Source organism: Mirounga leonina, unplaced genomic scaffold (assembly GCF_011800145.1).
Source record: "Mirounga leonina isolate KUSES-001 unplaced genomic scaffold, KU_Mleo_1.0 Mir_168, whole genome shotgun sequence".
Classification (NCBI taxonomy): domain Eukaryota; kingdom Metazoa; phylum Chordata; class Mammalia; order Carnivora; family Phocidae; genus Mirounga; species Mirounga leonina.
In genome coordinates this window covers 9,481,285-9,489,727 of record NW_023270426.1, presented here as the reverse complement: position 1 = coordinate 9,489,727, position 8,443 = coordinate 9,481,285, and the positions used below count along the sequence as shown (strand labels likewise).

At 41.6% G+C, this 8,443-nt stretch overlaps 1 pseudogene; it reads left to right on the top strand.

Moving 5' to 3' along the window:
* The first annotated feature begins 2,803 nt into the window (after positions 1–2,803).
* LOC118017167 lies at positions 2,804–3,836 on the top strand (annotated as a pseudogene).
* Positions 3,837–8,443: the final 4,607 nt, after the last annotated feature.

Genomic DNA, 8,443 nt, shown 5'->3' with positions numbered 1-8,443 from the left:
TAGACTTGTACAGACAAAATAATTTTCTTCCACGTCTTTGATTCAATCACAACATTTTCATTATGAAAACTCGGAGAGCCATAAATGGGGAAGATAGAACAATGAACCTAAAACTACAAAGAGGAAACTGAAGTTATTCATAATCATTCTCACAGGCAATCAATATGGTATTGATTTTCTATTCTTGCTACTCTTGCAGTAATGTCCTTGGCTTGAAACTCAACCTAAGCTAGGAAATATCAGCAAATAAAGCAACTCTAACCTAAGGAAATGGAAAGAGAAAACAAGACAGCAAAAGCCTGGATCTACTTCAAAGACGAAAATAACTGTCTGCTGTCAGTTAATTCTACTGGTCAGAAAACAGTGCCAAGGTGACCCAGGCTAAGAGTACGACCAGTGTGAACTTCCAGGTTTCGCTCTGATCTACAGCTAAAAACTACACCAGTACCCTAACGGGAACACGTTTAGTCCCAAGAAGAAGTGACTAAGAGTGCCCAGGTCTGGATGGATTCTCGTCACCACTGCTACAAAATCTACTCCAAGTGCATGCCCCCTGACTGTGAGTCAATAGTGTTATCTGAGGACAGGAAGAAAAGCAGAATCTCATTCAAATTTAAAAGGAATTGATCAAATTTGAAAAAATTTACACTATCATGCATTAAAGCACAAACCATTTAAGAAGCCCTGGGGAAATTCATTCCAGAAGTAGAGCACAGAAACTTCTTACAAAATGGAACATGTTGAGGCCTACGTTGAGCAAGTCACAGATAAAGATCAAAGCCCACATTTTCAATGGGAAACCTGGATTCAAAATAAAAGAACATCAAATCATAGAGTTTCGCTTGGTAAGTGTAAGTTCAGCAGGTTTTGAGCCATTCAATAAGAATGACTTTCCAAGGGCAAATCTATGTTTGTTTTCTTATAATACTGTTTTTCATCATCGTTAATCAAATCCAAGAGTTCACACACACACACACACACACACACACACACACACACACAGCCAACATGGTAGAAGATGAACTGTGTCTGCCCCTAAATCACCAAAGCAGTTGTAAGACATCTGCTTTCAAATACTTCTTTTCTTTAGTTTCTTTTGTAAAACATCGTTTCTGGGAAACATGTACTGTGTATCAAGGCTTCCATCCAAAAGAGGCCACAATTATTTGACTTCAAAGGTACTAAGATGGGCCATTTAAATCATTGTCAAAGAACTTTTCAAAATAGAAACATGAAAAGATCATTCGATTTTCTGGAGTGCAACATTTGGAACATGAGTCATGGTTCATTTTCCCAAAGCAAAGTTTCTTAGAACCACATAGGAAATGTATATCTTGTGGCAAATGGTAAAATCCCATCCTAGGAAAGACTTGAGATCCAAGTTGGCATGGAAAGGGTGTGATCCATGTCAAAAAGGAAAAAGCCAAAAGCACCACACCCAAACTGAAATCTGTAGTGTCCATATGGGTGGTTCCCTCTATTCTAGCATGCTCACCCTCTTGTCAAGCACCTCTTTTCAGAACCTTCCAGACTGGTGACAGAGTGATTTCCTGAACTACGCCTACATCGACTTCCTTCTGCCAAAGCACGGAATAAGCCTGACAGCTCTTCTCCCTCCAGCCCACCTCTCCTGCATGCATGAAAAACAAAAACAAAAAACACCCTACGCTTTGTAGGCACATACATTTTAATTAATTATAATAATTCTCCTTTTCTGACATTGAGTGATAGCTAGTTATTCATTCATTTTCCATGCTGGAGTTTTATAAATTCATAGAATTAATGGAGCTGGAAGTTACTTAATAATTCACCGAATCCAATTCTCCACTTATTGATGAGGAAATCCTGTCCTAGAGCCAGAGGAATGGTTTCGATTCCCTTGTCCTCCAAAGCATGAAAATAATTCCTTTTTGCCCCATTTGTGATTCCATTGACATTGTTCTTCATTCTCTTATTGTACACATTGGAGTCACTCTTTTTTTCTCTAGGTAATGAAAACAAAAAACAAAAAAACAAAAGCTTTAGCTCTAAACCATACAATTGAGCCTGCAAATTACACAGATATATTGCCTTGGCCAAAACACATTTATATGACTTAGGAGTATGCCCTCTTTAATGTACAAAGCAAATGCTTTGTGTAAGTTTTTTGAATTAGGCTATGTTCCATTAAAACACATGATAGTGGGCGCCTGGGTGGCTCAGTTGGTTAAGCGACTGCCTTCGGCTCAGGTCATGATCCTGGAGTCCCGGGATCGAGTCCCGCATCGGGCTCCCTGCTCGGCAGGGAGTCTGCTTCTCCCTCTGACCCTCCTCCCTCTCATGTGCTCTCTCTCATTCTCTCTCTCAAATAAATAAATAAAATCTTTGAAAAAAAAACACATGATAGTAATTAGATGTCAAAAATACAACTGAATGAGAGCTGTTCTGCCATTTTTGTGGTAGATCTGATGTTGGTATCAGATGCCACCAAAGTAGATGACCCTACCTCACATCTTCTAGGCACTCCAGAATATACCATCCTTTGAAGTTAAAGAGTTCCTTAATGGGATTCCAGGCAGTCCAACACCCTCTGTTAGGTATCATTTGATACTAATACTGTAACTGATAAGAAATTGGTAAGATGAGTGAATATAGGGAAATGTCTAGCAATAGATCCTGATGGGAGTAAAGGGGATCTAGGACTGATTATCTGGTATGCTTGGACTTAAAATAAAAGTAAGCAAGTATATTCCCCGTTGGGCGGCGGCGGTGTAGCTCATAACCTCGGAGGAAGCTGCTCTAACAGCAACAGCAATTTGTAGGGATGGCGGCAGCTGCAGCGGAACCTGCAAGAGCCCAGAAGTTTTTCCGGAGCTTCTCAGATGCTCTGATCCAGGAGGACCCCCAGGCGGCGTGAGAGGAGCTGATTAAGGCTTTGGAACAGAAACCAGATGATGCTCAATATTATTGTCAAAGAGCTTGTTGTCACATTCTTCTTGGGAATTACTGCGATGCTGTTGCTGATGCAAAGAAATCTCTTGGACTTAATCCAAATAATTCCACTGCTATGGTGAGAAAAGGGATATGTGAATACCATGAAAAAAACTATGCTCCTGCTTTAGAAACTTTTATAGGAGGACAGAAATTAGATAGTGCAGATCCTGATTTCACTGTCTGGATTAAAAGGTGTCAAGAGGCCCAGAATGGATCACAATCTGAGGTGTGTGTATCCCAGAGGACTCATCAGTCAAAAATCAAGTATGACTGGTATCAAACACAATCTCAAGTAATCATTACACTTGTGATCAGGAATGTTCAGAAGAATAATGTAAATGTGGAATTTTCAGAAAAAGAGTTGTCTGCTTTGGTGAAACTTCCTTCTGGAGAGGATTACAATTTGCAACTGAGACTTCTTCATCCTATAATCCCAGAACAGAGCACATTTAAAGTACTTTCAACCAAGATTGAAATTAAAATGAAAAAGACAGAGGCTGTGAGATGGGAAAAGCTAGAGGGGCAAGGAGATGTGCCTAAACCAAAACAGTTCATAGCAGATGTAAAGAAGTTATATCCATCATCATCTCATTATACAAGAAATTGGGATAAATTGGTTGGTGAGATCAAAGAAGAAGAAAAAAATGAGAAGTTGGAGGGAGATGCAGCTTTAAACAAATTATTTCAGCAGATCTATTCAGATGGTTTTGATGAAGTGAAACGTGCTATGAACAAATCTTTTATGGAGTCTGGTGGTACAGTTTTGAGTACCAACTGGTCTGATGTAGGTAAAAGGAAAGTTGAAATCAATCCTCCTGATGATATGGAATGGAAAAAGTACTAAATAAATTAATTTGCTATCACAAAAAAATATAAAAGTAAGCAAGTATTAAGGCATGCTGCTCTGGCAACCTTTTCATTCAGATTGAATCAAATTATCATCTGGAATGAAATATCCACTGAAGATAAGACTTTGGGCAACCACATGGCTAACGCCACGAGACAATACACAGGGCATGAGTTGAAGGGTTACATGTCCAGTATCTCCTGGATATTTTATGCTTCTTATCCCGGCATAATTTTCTTTAGCATACCCATTTTACTCTCCCAAAGTGTCCCGGTGTAGACAATGGATCTCAGGCTCAACCTAGGATTAGGAGATTGAGGAAAATTGGATGAAAGAGTTGTTTCAGTTGGTTCCCAAAAGCTTGAAGTTAGTGAATGACAAGAAACTCCTATAGCAGCGCTTACCGAAAAAAAAGGGGGGGGGGGGCAAATAAACACACAAAACCTTTTATCTTTTTAAGTTGCTGGGCAAAATAAAATACAGAATTTGATCCAGTGGGTCGTTGAGTAATATCACCTGAATCCACAGCTCTTCTCAGTCTCTTGTGTGAAAATTGGAGTAGTGATTGAAAAAGACTGGATCTGTAAGGATAGGAATAAAGAAATTGGGAAGGAACAGAATGTCTCAAAGGGTTGTCTCTTTCCTCTTTGGAGAAGTCTGCAGTTGCCTTGCTTTCAGCGCCTGTAAGAGCCTCACCTGAGGAAATTATCAAGCCAGGGAAATCTGAGTCTGTGTGCTGACCTCCACCAACCCTGATAGTCTCCAGGCCTATAATTAGAGTCCCTGGAGAAGAGCCCATGGAGGTTCTATTTGATTTCTATAACAACAGCAACACCCCTCTGGGCTTGGACAGGCCTGTTTTCAGCTCCCACAATGATCACAGCTTTTCACCTAACTCTCGGACCTGAGACTGTACACATGCATCCCTAGCACAATGGGATGAGGCAGGATGTACCTAGGAAAGCACCCTGTAATATGCTAGTGTGTTCTGTGATTTTCTTTCCAGCTTTCCACAAGGGAAAGCATTCATTTACCAGATTGACAGTGCAGTGGGGAAAGGCAAATACCCAGACTTCTCAGGGATTGTTGAACATTGGCTCTGAGCTTAACACTGATTTCTGGGAATGCAGAGAGACCATCGGTGTGGTTCACTGGTTAGGGTGGAGGCTGAAAGAGAGTCATGAACCCAGTCCAGCTTGTGGAGGCTCAGTGGGTTCCTGATCATATCTGATGATGACTTTCCTGGTTCCTGAGTGCATTACCAGTACAGATAACCTCAGCAAATACCAAATCCCCACACTGGATTCTTGACCCCATAAAGCACCAGCTTGTATCTGTCTTTCCAGCATAATTATTAACAGTCCTTTTTCACTATCAAAAATGTACTGGTTTTAGGGGCACCTGGGTGGCAGAGTCGGTTAAGCATCTGCCTCTGGCTCAGGTCATGATCTCAGGGTCTTGGGATTGAGTCCCGAGTCAGGCTCCCTGCACAGCAGAGAGTCTGTTTTTCCCTCTCCCTCTGACCCTCAGCACTGCTTGAGCTCTCTCTTTCTCGCTCTACTCTCTCTCAAACAAATAAATAAAATCTTTTTTTTTTAAATGTACTGGTTTTAATGATAAATTATATGGTTATCCTAGCTATTATGGTAAGAAGGACCAAGGAAAACTCTTATAACTCCCTCTCCCCATCAGAAAGTAAATCAAAAGCCATATCACATTCTCAGGAGGAGGCTGGGAAAGGTGAGGTGGAAATACAAAGTTAAATATTACCTCCCAAGACCTAGAAGATGCAGAGGTAGCTGGTTTGACCCATGCAGAAATCACCAGAGTCTCCCAAACGTTTCATAAACATCCTTATCCAGTTGATGATCATTAGCTGAATCCGTTTTCCAAATTCTAGTCGCCAATCCAGATATAATTACTGGAGCAAATAAGAACAGTTTTCAGTTTACATCTGTTGACCTCACAAATGCTAAATAATCTCAGAAGGTTCTTTTCACTTGGCATTAGCACAGGTTTACTTATCTGGTCTCAGGAATACAGCAGCTCTTGAACTGTGTGCCACAATTTGGCCAAAGGGTACCTGACAGTCTCATCATTTCATGGGGCATCATGCTAATCTAATCTATTATTGTTTCCTGCTGAAAATACCCAATTATAGAAAGTGGAGATGACTTTAGAGGGGCCTCGCACCTGTCTGAAGTCCATGGGGATATCCTTGTCAATATGAAGGACAAGTTAACATACCTTGCATCTGACAGCAATAGAGAAAAAGGCATAGTGCTCGATCAGCCTCACTGAATTTTGGAAGTAACATATACTATAGGTGTGCTTCTTTGATTCACTCACAGGGTGGCCCGGATGGCTGCAAACTTTGAGTGAGACCCGGGATCCGAGAAGGCTGGGAAATGTAAGCTTCAAGGCAGGCAGCTCTACTCTTTGACCTTTATGACCTAGTGAATCCAACAGGACTCAAAAGTCCCATAGCAGATTGGAACACTATCTAAACCCAATGAAAATGCCAATAAACGGGGGGCACCTGGGTGGCTCAGTTGGTAAATGTCTGCCTTCCTTTCAGGTCATGATCTCATGGTCCTGGGACGGAGCCCCACATCAGGTTCCCTGCTTGATGGGAAGTCTGCTTCTCCCTCTCCCTCTGCCCCTCCCCACCCCTCAGCTTGTGCTCTCTCTCTGTTAGTCTCTCTCTCTCAAATAAATAAATTCTTGAAAGAAAGAAAGAAAACAGAAAGGAAGGAAGGAAGGAACGAAGGAACGAAGGAAGGAAGAAAGAAAGTTCCAATAAATGAATCACAGTAGAGGCCCATAGGATGTTTAAGCATAAGCACACCCTCTTTGACAAGTAATATTTCTCCTTTTGAGAAACAGCTTTGGGCTTGTGATCAGTTCCTGGTAGGGGTTGAACACCGGTCCTGAGAACTCCATTCATGAACCTCCCATCGTAAATGAGATGTTTTTAATAAAACTGGACATTCCTTGAGATACTCTCTGGCTGCGATGAGCTCATAAACCAAGTGGTGACCCTGAGACTAAATAGAAACTATGTATGGGCTCAGCTATTCAGACTTCCCCCTCACCAAGGCGGGCCTGCCTGCCGTCACTGCTGAATGTCCAACTTGACATTTGCAGGAAGCAGACAGGAGCCTCCAGCGTGGGACCCAACTCTCGTGAGACCAGAAAGGTGCTTGGCATCAAACTGATCACATTTTTTCCTGGAATAGGCACTTATTTGGGATTTGGATTTGCTTTTCCTGACAGCCATACACCAGCAAGCAGCATGGTCAATAGATGTACGGAACACGACTCATTCACAACTCTTTCAAAACATTGTTTTTAACATTTTACTTTTTTAGTGAGATAAGGCAATATACTGATGCCTGTGGGATCAAAGCAGTTTGCCTTAGAGACTAGCAGAATGTCTATTGAATGTTCAGTTATGTAGCTCAGGGAACAACATCGTGCCAATCTGGGGAGGTAATGTGTAGATGCGGTATGTGCTCTGAACCAGGGAGAAATAGTAATACAATATATGGGCCTGAGAACAAATGTGTGGAACCTCTCACTCTTAAACCCAATGGTACGTCTCACTATTAAACCTAATGATCCACTTATCCTTCCTTCATGGGGTTCTGCTGATTTTGAATTCTTAGTACTCCAAGATTTCTTCTGCCAGGAAGATAATTACAGTTCCACTAAACTGGAAGCAATTACCTCCACTTAGCTGCTTGGGACTCCTCATGCCATCGGGAGGCAAACGCAAAAGGCGGTTATAGTCATGTCTGCCACACGGAAGGTGTGCTCTTTTCATTACGGAATCATATACGTGTTATGGTCAAATATTTTGGGGCTTAAGGTAGTCAAGTGTCTTGTTCTAATAAAATCAGTATATTTAACAATTTTCTGACAGATGTCCATAAAACATCTTGAAGAAGGATCATCTTTTCCTAATTTACACATAGACTAGGCAGCCCTGCTTACCATGATGGTTAGGGGAATCGAATCTAGCAAAAGTACGTGTAGTTGCCACCAGGCAAGAGGGTAAAGAGGTGTCAAGATGCAATAACACAGAAGATAGCAGGGATGTGTTCTAGTCACTCGGATCTTTTGTTGTGTTGGACTTTTCCTGATAATCCCCCCAAAGCATGGTGAAACGGGATTCTTTTTACGAGTCTGAAGAAATTGGTATTGATGAGGATGGAGCATGAGGACAACTGCCTTTCTCGTTTAAGATAAATTCCTCGGGGCGCCGGGGTGCTGCAGTCAATTAGCGTCCAACTCTTGGTTTTGGCTCAGATCCTGATCTCAGAGTCATGAGATCAAGCCCCATGTTGGGCTCTGTGCTCAGCGGAGGTTCTGCTTGAGATTCTTTCTCTCTCCTCTGCCCTTCCCACCTCAAATAAATAAATAAATAAATATTTAAAAATATATAAGATAAATTCCTCAGATAAATCACAATGAATGATTTTCAGATGACCCCCATTTCTCAAGAGAATTTCCAAAGAGAGTCTTGGTCTCTTGCCTGGATGGAAACCTCCAGGAAGAGGAAGATGGTTTACTTGACTAATGTGACTTCTGTACCAGAGGGGATTGCACAGTGGGGGATTC